Here is a 15,460-nt window from a genome sequence, read left to right as displayed (position 1 = left end):
CTTTAATCTTTTATGAGAAGAGCTAGAAGCTCAAGTGACACAACCTTACTTTTCAATCATTAAATTGATAAATTTTGCAATGCCAACAATAAAGAAACCAGAAGAAGGAAGGAAGCTTCGAGAGAAACCGAAATTGAAGCAAATATGGCTGATGAAAGAATTAGAATTGGTGTTGGTAATGCTGGAAATGGTCAAAACAATGAAAATGAAGCCCAAGGAGAAGAAGTTGTTAATGCAAACGTGCCTAGGGGAAGTATGATGGATCATGCTTTTCCTCGTTTTGATGACTTGAGAGAGAGCATAGCAAGACCAAGGATTGATGCAAACAGCTACAAGATGGATTTTGGAGTTCTTCAAATGATCCAAAACTCTCAATTTGGAGGACATCCTTCTGAAAATCCACACACACACTTGAAGAAATTTGCTATGATTTGCGACATGCAAAACAACTCGGAGTGTCCGATGATGCAGCAAGATTGAATCTATTTCCATTCACTTTGAAAGATAGAGCATTGGATTGGCTTGATTCTTTACCTCACAACTCCATTACAAATTGGGAGCAACTAATCGATGCATTTCTTGCACAATATTTTCCACTGAAAACTCAAGAGCTGAGGAATCAAATGACATCTTTCAGACCAAGAGAAGATGAAACTCTCTATGAATCATGGATGAGATGGAAGGAATTGGAAAGATTGTGCCCACATCATGCCATTCCAAAATGGATGATAAATCAGAATTTCTACACAAATGTCACTCCTGCAATCAGAGGAATTATTGATGCTCAAACAGGAGGAGAATTTATTATAAAGCATGAAGATGAAGCTTATGAGTTATTAGAGAAAATTGCAAAGAATACTCATCTTTGGAGTAGTCCAAGAGGACCACTCCAACTCGTAAAAGGCAAGTCACTGGGATGTATGATCTTTATCCATTCAACATTATTAATGCAAAGTTTGATGCAATTACAAATGTCCTTGATAAGAAGATGGAAGATTTGAGTATGTTGGTTTGTTCAACATCATCACCGAAGTTCACAACAAGTGGCTTATGCAGAGGAAACTACCACCGTGGAGTAGATTATGGAGATCAAGCGGCATATGTTGGTAATGATGGAAAGTAGCACTGGGGGAATCCTTATTCTCACACGTACAATCCATCTTGGAGGTATCATCCCAACTTTTCATGGGGCAATCAGAAAATCAAGTTCAAAATCAGAATTTTCAACCACAACAAAGAAAGTCAAGTTCCATATCACAAAATAGGCAACCATTGCCTAATTTTCAGAAAAATATGAACCCTCCACCAAAACAAAGAAGAACGAAATTCCACCATCAAGCTTTATTGCAACAGATTCTTGCCAACCAAAATAAGCATGATGAGGAGATGAGAGAGGTGAAAGCAAGGCTGGAACAAATGCAAACACACAATGAATCTTTGGAAAACCAGATTGCACAACAAGCATCTTCCTCAAGTGCCAAATCTTTTGGAAAGCTTCCAAGTCAACCAGAAAATCCAAGAGAGCATTGTCAAGCTATTACTTTAAGAAGTGGTAAAGTTATAAATGATGAGAAGAGTGAAAACAGTGAGAAGAGAGAAAATGAGAAAGGAACATGAGAGTGGAAAACAAGAGAGTGCAGAAAAATGTAAGGAGAAATTTGAAGAAAAAGAAGAGAAGTATATACCTCCCGAGCCCTACAAGCCACAACTTCCCTTTCTCAAAGATTTCACAAAGCCAAGCTTGATAGGCAATTTGGGAAGTTCTTAGAGGTTTTGAAGAAACTTTACATAAATGTGCCTTTGTTGATGCTCTTTCACAAATGCCCTCTTATGCAAAATTCTTAAAAGAAATTCTCTCAAATAAGAGAAAACTTGAAGATGATGAAACTGTAGCTTTGATGTAAGAATGTAGTGCTATCCTCCGCAGGAAACTTCCTCCAAAGCTTAAGGATCCAGGAGTTTTTCAATTCCATGCCACATTGGAGAGTCTTGTTCTACAAAAGCTCTATGTGATTTAGGGGCCGTTAGCCTTATGCCCCTTTCTATCTATGAAAAGCTCAACATGGGAGATCTAAAGCCAACCCACATTTCTCTTGATTATGTGAGAACAATCAAGTATCTGAAGGGATTTTGGAGAATGTGCCTCAAGGTTGGAAAGTTCTATATACTGTTGACTTTGTCATCTTGGACATGGAGGAAGATTCTAATATTCCAATTATCTTGGGAGACCCTTTCTAGCTACAAATAGAGCATTGATTGATGTGAAAGGAGAAAAGCTTACTCTTAGAGTTGGTGAAGAGCGCTTAATTTTCAATATCAATAACACTATGAAAAAGCATCATTCAAGTCGATACTTGCTTGAGAGTTGATATTATTGATGAGTCGGTTGAAGAACACTTCGTAAAGAAATATCCGTAAGATCCACTTGAAAATTGTTTGGTTCATGGAGGAGGCATAGACTATGACAACCCTCATGTAGCTGCATATACTCAACACTTAGAGGGAAGTCCACCATTCATTTCTCGCTCCATTTTTCAACTCACACAAAAGGAAAAGCTGAATTTAAGCAATCATCATTCAAGGAAGAAGATGCACCTAAGGTAGAACTTAAGCAACTTCCTTCTCACTGTATGAATTTCTTGGCAGAATAACACTTATCCAAAGAATTGTAAATGCAAACTTGAGTACTTTAGAGGTCGATAAGTTGTTAAGAGTGTTGAGAAAATTTAGGAAAGTTTTGGGATACACCATAGATGACATTAAAGGAATAAGCCCACATTTTTGCATGCATAGAATCGCTTGAAGAAAATTGTAAACCATCTATTGAACATCAGAGGAGGTTGAACCCAAATATGAAAGAAGTTGTTAAAAAGGAAATTTTGAAGTTGCTTGATGCAGATATCATATATCCCATCTCGCATGCATTTGGGTAAGCCCAGTACATGTTGTCCCAAAGAAGGGTGGAATGACAGTGGTCAAAAATGAAAATAATGAATTAATTCCCACTAGAACGGTGACTAGTTGGCGAATGTGCATAGATTACAGAAAATTAAATGTTGCCACTAGAAAAGATCATTTTCCACTTCCCTTCATTGATCAAATGTTAGAAAGACTAGCTAGGCATTCTTACTTTTGCTATTTAGATGGATATTCAGGTTTTTTTCAAATCCCTATCCATCCAAATGATCAAGAGAAAACCACTTTTACTTGCCCATATGGAACCTTTGCTTATAGAAGGATGCCATTTGGGTTGTGTAATGCACCAGCCACTTTTCAGAGGTGCATGATGGCAATCTTCTCAGATTTCATTGAAGACATAATGGAGGGTTTTATGGACGATTTTTCTGTTTATTGATCTTCTTTTGATATATGCTTGGATAACCTTACTAAAATTTTGCATGATGTGCGATATCGACCTTATGTTAAATTGGGAAAAGTGTCATTTCATGGTTCAGGAAGGGATAGTGCTTGGACATTTGGTGTCTAACAGAGGAATAGAGGTTGATAAAGCCAAAGTTGAAGTGATAGAGAAGATGGCTCCTCCTACCAATGTCAAGGGAATTCGAAGTTTCCTAGGACATGCCGGGTTCTACAGACGCTTTATTAAGGATTTTTCTAAAATAGCTAAACCTTTGTCTAATTTGTTAAGTAATGACACACCATTTGAATTTGACCAAGAGTGTTTGGATGCCTTTTGCAGGTTGAAGCAAGCTCATCATCGCACCAATCATGCAACCACCGATTGGAGCCTACCTTTGAAATTATGTGTGATGCTAGCAACTATGCAATTGGGGCTGTTCTTGGTCAAAGAAAGGACAAAAAGGCTTATGCTATTTATTATGCTAGTAGAACACCGGATGAGGCTCAAACAAATTATGCAACAACGAAAAGGAATTTTTGGCAATTGTCTTTGCATTGGAAAAGTTCAGACCTTACATTATTGACTCAAAGGTGGTTATATTTTCAGATCATGCACCATCGTGTATTTGCTCAGAAAAGGAGGCCAAACCAAGGCTCATTAGGTGGATTCGATGCTACAAGAGTTTGATTTGGAGATTAGAGATAAGAAGGAGCCGAAAATGTAGTTGCTGATAATCTTAGTAGGTTGAAATTGGATGGTGAAGAATTGGATGAAATCCCTATTGATGAGTTTTTCTTGGATGAACAACTTTTCTCTCTTGTTGCTAAACTACCTTGGTATGCGACTTTGTGAATTATCTATCTTGTGGAGTTTTACCTCTAGGTATGACATGGCAACAAAAGAAAAGTTCTTGCATGAAGTGAAGTTTTATAGATGGGATGATCCTTTACTCTTTAGGAGATGTTGTGATGGTCTAATTAGAAGATGTATTCTCAAGAGGAAATCCAGAGTATTTTGCATCATTGCCATGCTTCGATTATGGAGGACATTTTGGCATCTCTAAGACAGCTAGTAAAATTTTGCAAGCTGGTTTCTTTTGGCCAAATCTTTTAAGGATGTGAGGAAATTTGTGTTGGATTGTGATAAATGTCAAAGGAGTGGAAATTTGTCAAAAGAGATCAAATGCCCCTAAATAATATTCTTGAAGTGGAATTATTTGATGTTTGGGGAATAGATTTTATGGGGCCATTCCTCCTTCATATGGTAATAGATACATCTTAGTTGGGGTTGACTATGTGTCAAGTGGGTGGAAGCTATTGCAACTCCAACTAATGATGCTAGAGTGGTAGTAAAATTTTTGAAAAATTTGTCTTGAGCAGATTTGGAGCTCCTAGGGCTATAATTAGTGATGGGGTTCCCATTTTTGTAATAAGCAATTTGAGAGCTTAATGAGGAAGTATGGTGTAGTGCACAAGATAGCTACCCCATACCATCCTCAAACTTCGTGACAAGTTGAAATTTCTAACAGAGAGCTCAAGCATATTTTGGAGAAAACTGTGAACAATTCTAGGAAAGATTGGTCTATCAAACTAGATGATGCTTTATGGGCATATAGGATCGCCTACAAAACCCCTATAGGAACTACTCCCTTTAGGTTGGTGTATGGTAAGTCTTGTCATTTACCCGTGGAGCTAGAACATAGAGCATATTGGGCCATTCGACCTTGAATTTTGATCTTAAGCAAGTGGTGAGAAAAGGTTGTTACAACTTAATGAGCTTGAGGAATTGAGGATGGATGCTTATGAAAGTGCCCGATTTACAAAGAAAGAACTAAAGTTTGGCATGATAAGCATCCGAGGAAAAAGGAATTCAAAGAAGGTGATTCAGCTTTTGTTGTTCAACTCAAGATTGAAATTGTTCCTGGAAAACTCAAGTCAAGGTGGACTGGTCCATATAGAGTTTCTAAGGTTTTCCTTATGGAGCAATAGAAATTTGGAGTGAAAACTGGGAATTTTAAGGTCAATGGGCATAGATTGAAGCATTACATAACCGAGACCCAATACTAGGAGCAAGCGTTACAAGCTCTCCAATCCTCACCTCTTTCAGTGAAATTCATGAAAAGTCCACTAAGGACTATAATTAGCCCTCTTGGGAGGCATCCCAAGTCCTTTTATTTTGCTTTTGTTGATTTACTTTCATTTTCATTAATTTTGTTTTTATCTTAAATCTCCCAAATTCAATTTTTGACATTGTTAAATTTTGTCTCTTGTAGATGTAATTCAATGAAGAAGGGTCAGAACTATTGGGGAAGTAATTTAACTTGACAAATTTAGTCCTTCAAAAGAATCGATAAGCTTTTGTCGCATAACTGCGGTGAGCCGCAATCTAGTTCATGCAGAGGAAAATAAAATCTGCAGCAAAAAGGGGTGTCTGCAGCCAATGACTTGTATTTTTGATGAGGTTGGATGTATATCAATGGAGAAAGGTTGGTGAACTGCTGAAATTGCTATCTGGTTTATGCAGAGCAGAACAATAAAATCTGCAGCAGATTACATGTGTTTTTGGTGAGGTTGGGTGGGTAATTTTCTAATATTTGTGCTTATAATGATATTATGGTGGTAAGTGAGTCATTTTTGCAGTTTTGAGCTTCTTTGGGTTGTAGGATTCAAAGTAGAAATGTTGAATTTTCTTGGCAAATCTTGGAGATTTCATTTCTCATTTGTGGTTTGATGCAACTTTATACAGATTTTTATGGAGTTTTATGTGCTAAATGTTGATTTGCAGAATTTGAGTCAAAATGGCATAGCTCTCAAAGGTCTTTTATGTAGGATCCATTTTTACATGCTTATGTGATGCACTTTTGATGAATTTTGAATATATTGATGTGTTTTTGGTGAAAATTTCTCATGGTTTGTGCTTCATAGAATTATATTTCATCATTCCAGGGTATCTTTCACACTTGCAATCCATGTTCTATTGCATTCTTGATCTTGTTAAACTTGTGCATAAGCAATCAGATAGCTTATGCAATCTCGCATGACCAAAATTCTTGCCATTTTTCACCTTTATTGCAAGTGCATAAGGAGAGTGCATAGCTTATGCAACCTCGCATAACCTCATTTTGACAAAATTCATATCTCTCAAAACTTGCATAAGGTGAGTGCATGACCTATGCACAATTGCATAACTTCAAATCCTTCATTTTCTCTCTCTGCCGAAGTTTGCATAAGGAAGGTGCATAAGCTATGCACTTCTGCATAACCAAAATCCCACAGCTCCAATTCAGCCGAAGGTTGCATAAGCAGAGTGCATAACCTATGCACTTCTGCATGACCAAAAACCCAGAAAAATCATCCTTGCCGAGGGGTGCATAAGGAAGGTGCATAGCCTATGCACCTCTGCATAACCAAGATCTCCAAAAAAAATCAATTCAGCCGAAGAGTGCATAAGCAGAGTGCATAGCCTATGCACTCCTGCATAACCAGAAATGAAAATCCCAAAAGTTGCCGAGACCTGCATAAGGAATGTGCATAGCCTATGCACTTCTGCATAACCAAAATTTCTGAATCCCAAAAATTGCCGCAGAGTGCATAAGCAGAGTGCATAGCTTATGCACATCTGCATGACCCAAGTTTCTGAAAAACAATTATTGCCGAGAGATGCATAAGGGGAGTGCATAACTTATGCACTCCCGCATGACTTCGCTCCTCACCATTTCAGTGGTCACCAAACATGCATAAGGATTGCATAACCTATGCACTTGTGCATAAGCACTTTCTGAAATATAAATCCTTTTGAAACACGCACAAGTTATGCATAAATCATTTTCTCCTTATGCAATCTCATACAACCCGAGTCAAATTGATTTTGAGAAATAGCCATTCCCAACACCTCCACTTCCCTTCTCTTGAACCCGACGAACTCACTTCAACCTCCATTTGTTTCCGGCATTCTCGCCGTCTCTCTCCCCATCTTCTCCAGCGCTCTAATCACAAAAACCCTAAATCCCCCTACATTTCCATCTCTTCTCCAATCGACCATGGATTCCCCTCCCCATTCCCGCCCCCCCGCACCTCTTTAAGTCACACCAATGTCTTAGATAAATACCCCGTCCAATACGACAACACAAAACACACCACCACCACCACCATCAACCACATACAAACGCAAAATTAGGTCCAAATCCGTGCGACCCATGCCCTCTGCTCCTCCTCTGTCCAAACGCAAAGACCCACCCACCCCATTTTCGGAACCACCTCCTAAAAAACCAAAGGCTCCAGCCTCTACACCTTCTTCCAGTAGAAGGACAGTTTCAGCAACCCCATTTGTATCCAAACTGCCTTGGCCTCTCCCTGATACAATTCAAAAAGCCGCTTTCAAAAGACTCAAGGATAGGAAAGTACAACCTACTAGGTATATATCTGCTGATGCTCTACAATCTCTGGGTTTATTTGATAATGTAGTTGCATTTCTTGACGGTATGGGTTGGACAGAATTTGTGCATAAGCAAGAGGTAGTTTATCCAATTCTAGTTTTGGAGTTTATTTCTTCATTCTCTGCTACCCTCAACTTGCATGATGTAGACCATAAGCCAATTATGACATTTAGATGCTTGGGGCAACATAGAGAGCTGTCATTGGATCAATTTCATAGCATTTTGGTTTTGCAATTGATGGGTTCTTTAGAGTACCACATACTGGAGTAGAGGTAGCCAATAAAGGCATCTGGAATCCTGCCCAATTTTGGAGAATCATAACAAATCAACCCCAAACCTTCTCTGCTGGTAGGTCCAAAACATCCCAAATCCTTGACCCTGCACTTAGGTTTATTCATAGGTTGATGGCTAGCACCATATTGGGCAGAGGGACTAGTTCTGGTGCTGTGGGCAAATCTGAACTTTTTATGTTATGGTGTGCATTTCACAAAGTTAAGGTGTCTCCATGTTACTTCTTTTGCGAACATGTCTGCATATTGCCACCAAATCCATTGGTGATATTGTTTTGGGTGGACTCATCATCATCATAGCCAAACATTTTGGCTTTAATCTGCAGAGCACTCAATCCCAAAGACTTGAGGACACTTCCTATTTTGATACTGCACACTTAACCAAAACAGGGTTCCATTTATCATATTTTGATGACACTGGCCACCCTGCAGCCGAAACTGAGCCTATTGCACAACCAGAAACCCAACCTTTCACACCAGCCCCACAGCACCCTACTACCCCTACCCCACCCCCTCAGCCTACTCAGGACACTCCAGCTACCTCTGCTCAGCCCATTCCTCCTACAGCTGAACCTACCTCATCCACAGCACCTCCTCCATTCAACACTAAAGCCTTATTCACCTACCTCGACAGGCTTAGTGATGATATCTACTTTGTGGATAGGAAGCTTGTGATGGTCTTGATACACTAAAGGATCGTCATGAGCAACTGTTTGACCTTGTCATGGAAACCAGGGACAAACAGAAAGAACTGAAGGAAATGGTGAAGCAACTCATGATTTTCCTGGGCATGCCACCCCCACCTCCATCACCTCCTCCTGCACCATCATTTCGACAGCCGGCAGCAGCCACCAGCCCCTTAGCAACATCCTTGGACAAAGGAAAAACAATAGACATAGATTAGTGTTTAGTTTACTTTTGTTCAATCTTGTAGGACCTTTTCTTTGTAAATATGTTCAAACATTTATACTTTGTTTTGGATTTTGTTGATTTGCTCTGAATTAGTTTCTTTTAAATTCTGTTTCCTTTGAAGTTTTATTGAATAGCTATTACATTCGTCTTCTTTGATTTTTATTGCACTTATTGCCTTTTTGTACATATTTGCCCATACTCTGTCTATATTCCCATACTTTTACTGCTGGTTGTACATTTCCCCTTGCCAATTCCCATGCAGCAGTTTTTGTATACCCTGCACAGCTATGAATTTCCTCATGCATAACCTTTGCATAGCCTGTGCAACCCTTTCTGCTAGAATCGCATGTGTTGTATTTCCCTTATGCAACTGTCCTGCATAGCCTATGCCACATCTATTGCCTCTTATGCAGCACTGCATGGCTTATGCACCTTACCTATGCACATGTTCTGGACAGCACTTAACTCCGCATAACCTGTGCAGCTTCTTATGCATCCCTTTACCTTGAATGCTCTATACTGTAACTCTTTCCTTTTGCTCTTAAATTTCACAATTCCTGTAATTTCTCTGTACTTTGAATTTTGATAATGCACTACTTGAGACATTGAGGACAATGTCCAATTTTGAGTTTGGGGGTGCACATTCATTTTGATTTTTGCTTCATTTTTTTACATTTTGAGTATAGGAACATCTCATCCCATTTCATTTACATATATTGTAAATATTTTACATATACATCCATACATAAATATACATAACACATCTAAACACACATTATACATCACTTAGAAATTATACAAATTGCATACACATAGACTTACTCCATTAAGTTCATGCATTACTCAGTTTAGGACTCATGCATCATGCATTAAAATCTTTTGCCAAATCCTTGAGTATTGAAAAGTTGCCTATGAGAGTGATTTGACTTACCTTTAGTTGGGTTTGTGGATTGAAAGTTTCCTAAGAGGTGCAAAGTTTTGAAGTGTCTATCTCTTGCCTATATCTTCTTAGCCAAAAGCCACCCAATTAGTCATTTGGAGATGGAAGTGTTTAGAGGGAATTATTGGATATAAGGTAGTCAAATGATGTCTCACCAATCCTAGAACAAATTTTCTAAACCTTTCAAGGCGAAATACCAGCTTGTACTTGAAAAGAGAGATGATTAGGCATTCATTGATTTAAACCTTCTCATTTTAAACCTTTGGCCCTTTTCCTAATTAAAATTGACCCTTGCAAACCCCTTTGAGCCTTTTTACCTCTAATTTTTCTTGAAATCCTTATTGTTACCTAGCCAATGAACCAAACACTCCAACCCTTTTCATGAGAATAATTATTTACAATATTAGGTAAATTCAAAAAAAAAAAAAAAAAAAAGAGAGAAAAAGAAAAGAAAAGAAAAAAAAATACAATAAAAGGGAGAAGAAATACTTGTCACCTTGTAAAAGTGCTAGTATATGTGCTTTTCACTATTGCCATTCAAAATGAAAGAAATCCACCCAAAGTATCAAAAGAAATGAGTTTGGGGTGGCAATTTTAGGGACAATCATCAAAAGAAAATACAAAATACAAGTTAAAGTATCAAAATGTCCCTCCATTTTATGTGTTTTGTAAACTATGCTAGCACTTGACAGTCCTCATTGTGTATTCTTCTCTCCCATATAAAAAATATATATATATAATAAAGTGTACCTTATGTTTCAAAATTGAAAATATTCTCATGCTTTGAATCCTTTTTACCTATCTTTCTTCTTAGTCTCATTTTGAACCCCATGGCCCCACTACATCCCTAAAAAGACCTTTGATCTCTTGATAGTACTTGCTACATTAGTGGAGATAGGAGTAGGGAATTTGCCTATGGGATTGGAAAACTATTCATCTATTCATTCAATTCTATCATTCCATGTTGAGATACTTTGGTTATCAATTGTCCTAGAATTCCTTTTGAGCATGACTCTCTCTTTTGACTAGTTGGTTTGGGGATTTGAATGATAATTGACTTGATGGCTAAGCGGTGAAAGCTTGGATAAGCATTAAATTCTTTGCATTTTGAAGGATGGGTATATGGATTGTTGGTATGGCTAAAGGTGTGTTAAGTTACCTTAATGAGTGATTTTCATAACTCTTTGGATAAGGCACCCCTAAAAACTTTGCATCACATTTTAAAGTTTGCTTGAGGACAAGCAAAAGCTTGAGTTTGGGGGTATTTGATGCACATATTTTGCATAGTCATTTAGGTCTAATTTCACAATCATTTTATTTGGTTATTAGTCATTTTTAGCTAATTTCATTAGTTATTTAGTTAGTTTTCCATAATTGTCAACTTTGGATTAATTTGTAATTTTTGCTTTGTATTGTAGGAAAAAATGGTGTTTTTGAAGGACTAAAGAGAATTTTGCCATTGAGGAGTGTCTTCTACAAAAGATGCCAAAAACAAGTTTTCAAGCTGAAATATGCATTGATGGCTGTGCATAACTTGCATAAGCTATGCGATTCTGCATAAGGAGGAAGAACACTGCTCAGAACCAGAAATGTGCATAAGGAGGCGCACGACTTATGCCCTTTCTCACATCACTTATGCAGAGTCACGAAAATGTGCATACGCTATGCACCAAGTCATGCAGCTTCGCATCAGTAACCCAGAATCAGCCGAAATGTGCCTAAGGGACTGCATAACTTAGGCAGTCCACTTATGCGATCCCAAAAGAGCTCATTAATGAGTCGTGAAGATTCCTTAATGTATTCCTCCTAGAACATAATATTTTAGGTCTACATGTCAGAAAAATCATATAAATAGTCCCATTTTCTCATTTTAGAAGGAGGAGGCAAGGAGCAAAGGAAGAAAGGAGGAGGCTAAGCAATTTGAGGAGTCATTTCACCTTCCACACCATTTTCAACTAAGATTTGCAGATTTCTTTCTTTCTTTACACTTTTCTACACTTCTAGTGTTTAATTACTTACTTCTTAGCCTAGATTAAAGCTTTATTTCCATTTAAACTCATCATATCTTGTAAGCATTATGGATAGTGAGTAGTTTACTTTTGATTCTGGAGTAAGGGTTGTAATATTTGGGATATTTTGTGGATTTTGATTGGGTAATCTATATTTTGTGGTCTTAATGAGTTTTATTCATTTCTTGTATGCTTAATGACATGCTTAATGTAGGATCCCATTGAGTAATGTTCTTAATCCATGGTTGAAGCACCGAAAGGAGAAGGCCTTGTGATAGATAATCAGGAAATTGGACTTAATTAACTTAGACCTAGAAATAGGCTAAGGATTAAGAGGATTCATAGATTAATTAAAGAACTTAATGGGTCTTAATTAATTCTAACTCCACGAAAGTAGGATTAGTTTGATTAAGGCACTCTTTGTCTCACTCGAAAGGGAATTCAAAGGATTTAAGAATTAATCTCCTTAAAACCCATTAGTTTCACAAGATTGGATAACCAATTTAAAATCCCAAAATAGCTCGAATATGAAATCAAGAAATCCGTAATCGACTTTTTACCATTGTTAATTTCTAATCGAATTTAATCATTTGCCAATTTAAATATTGCCATATTTGAACTTGCTTATTTCTATTTGATGCAATTTTAGTTTAATTAATACATTGTTGAATAGAATATTAATTTTGCACAATTAGATTTCACACTCCATTACCCATTAATTCATCATTTTAATCTCATAAATACTTCAATTTAGTCAACTTTTATATCGAAAATTCAATCATTAACACAACTCCTCGTGGGATCGATATTTTTCTATACTACTTGTACGACCCGTGCACTTGCGGTTGGGACGCATCAAAATTCTATGCACAAAGTGAAATATTATTGCCCCAATCCTACCGACCATATAAGGAACCCAGAAAATTGACCAAATGAACAATACATATTCATTTGGCCATAACTCCCACTAGACAGGTCAAAATGACTTGAATTTTATACTATTAGAAAGCTTAGATATAGGACTACAACTTTTATGAAAATCACAAAGCCCAAAAATGCCTTAAACCAATCCAAATTGTTGGCCCAAATTAGGTCACAAAACTGCCAAGAACCATATTGCTCAGAAATTGCTAGATATAAGCTTACTTGATCAGTTTTGGCAAAGAGGCCATAACTTGGTTTACAGAAATCTAAACGCAATGAAACCAGTGGCAAAATGTCCAAAAGACATCAATCTACAATATTGGTATTTTGACTAAAACTCAAAAATCAAAGAAACTAGGTCAATTTGCTAGATCAAGTTAGTATGCAAATTCTTTTAGTCTTTTAGTCATATCTCTCATTAGGAAACTTCAATTGGGATGACCCATATTATTCCGGAAACCTGAGAAATAGAGCTCCAACTTTATTTTAAACACTTTCCTGAAATTTTAAATGTAAGAATCCCAAAAGTTAAGTCAAAGCTACTGACCTGAACTAGGATCCTGTTGGCACAGGATACTTAAGTCCAGGCCAGTGATTTGGCTATAAGTAATTCTACAAAACTTAAAAGATTGCAATCCAAAATTCTGAGTGACCATAAGACATAGGCAACAAACTCTATGAAGAATACTAAGCCTAAAAGTGACTACAACATGTCCAATTAAATTGGTAAAGTATAACTCCAAAATCTACCTAGTTAAAGAGTCAGAATTAGGAAATGAACCAGTTATGGTTACTTGACCATAACTTGAGTTCCATAAATCCAAGTAACATGATTCAAAAAGAAAAATAAAGACCAGAGTTAGAGAAACAACTTCCATGAAAGAAGTATGTCCAAACAGTAGCCAAAAATTGCTGAAATTGATAGGCAAAGTCAAGATACTAAAACTAAACCTAAATAAAGGTTCATGAGACAAATTAGTTTATGGTAGGGTTTTAACCCTAATATATTGCTAAACACTAAATTACATGAAATAGGTATGTGAGACCCATTTTCTCACTACAAAGTGACATGAAATTTATAATAAGTAATTAATAATGCTTAATTACTCAAAGTAAACCTAGGCTTATGTATATAGTTTGAATCGATTGGTATACTAATTAGGGACTACAGATAGCAGTACTGCCTACATGAATAATCATTGATCGACAAAATATGTCTGATATGATTGTTCTACAGGCTATATGCCTGCCCGTTGGCCATTGTACCTAATTTCATTTCTGGCTTTGAAAGCCTGCCCACTGACCTTGTGTATGACATGACAGTTGTATACAAGGTAGACACATGGAGGTCTAACCAGTATACTCCCTTGTATCCAGCCTTATAGTTTGTTATAGGTTACTTGGGCACTGATATGATTTTAAAGAGACTGAAAATGAAATAAATGTATAGATAAGATCCTGATAAATAAATTGATTCCAAAGTGCATAAAATTTATAAATGACTTAGATTTATGAAACTAAGCATAGAGATATTATTTTTAATTATTCAGTTATTTTCTTTTAAAGTTATGCACCACTAAGCAATTCGTTTAGCACGTTGGTTTTCCATCGCGTATGTAATAGAGACCAAACACAGCCATAGCAGTAACAACAACAATAGTGTCCTGACAGAGATTTGATCAGATCTAATAGTGTCTGCTAGTCACCTCAGTAGTATTTATTTTATTAGGGCCCATGTTATTAGATTTTGTATTTTGTTTATTGTATATAAATAGATACAGTGTAACTTATTTTGAACTTTGTAAATAAATTGTAATTATATTTTGGATTGTAAATAAAGCTTGTAAGCTTTTGTATATAAATTTTAATATGAATGAGTTATATTATTTTCTTGAAATTATATGAAAAGTTGTGAATGATATGATATGATATGATGTACTTGGAAATATGAGATAAATATGAAATTATTTTTAACAGGTAAATATTGGAACCCGTTAGATGCTAATAAAATAGACGAGACTCTGCCCGGGTTTCCACAGAAATAATTTGTGATAAAAAAAAAATTTACCCGAGTTTTCACAGAAATAATTTGTGATAGAAAAAAATTTACCACATGTTTTCTCAATGAACAGGACAAGATAAGATAGGGTGCTCCGGCACCGAATGTGACATGCTTTACTCGGGCTACACTGTAGACGGATAAGGACCGTCACAGAGGTAGTTTGGTCATGTAAAGTAGAGTACAGGATAGAAAGAAAAGAATGGGTAAACCTAAACTGACTTGGAGGAAATTAATACAACATGATCTAAAAACATTACACATTTCTGAAAATTTAACCCAAAATCGTTTAGAGTGGAAAAAGAGAATCCACATAGCAAATCCCAAATTTTTGGGATAAAGGGCTTAGTTTAGTTTAGTTGAGTTGAAAATATTTAAAGCAAACTAAGACATTAACTTATATTTCTTATCTTCCAATACGAAGACCTTGTAAAGTAGGACTGGGGCTCACTGGTAAGCCATTCAGCAATCTATTTCTATTATCAAATTTTAAATTTTCATTATTTTAAGGAACTCCACTGAAGAACCTG

The 15,460-nt window shown here is 36.6% G+C and overlaps 1 non-coding gene across 1 annotated transcript; it reads right to left on the bottom strand.

Moving 5' to 3' along the window:
* Positions 1-608: 608 nt before the first annotated feature.
* On the bottom strand, positions 609-715 carry LOC131183623 (small nucleolar RNA R71). The gene has a single exon (XR_009151663.1). It is a non-coding gene; the product is annotated as a small nucleolar RNA R71 (small nucleolar RNA).
* Between the last annotated feature and the right edge of the window lie 14,745 nt (positions 716-15,460).

Source organism: Hevea brasiliensis, chromosome 9 (assembly GCF_030052815.1).
Source record: "Hevea brasiliensis isolate MT/VB/25A 57/8 chromosome 9, ASM3005281v1, whole genome shotgun sequence".
Lineage (NCBI taxonomy): Eukaryota > Viridiplantae > Streptophyta > Magnoliopsida > Malpighiales > Euphorbiaceae > Hevea > Hevea brasiliensis.
This window is presented reverse-complemented; position numbering and strand designations above follow the sequence as displayed.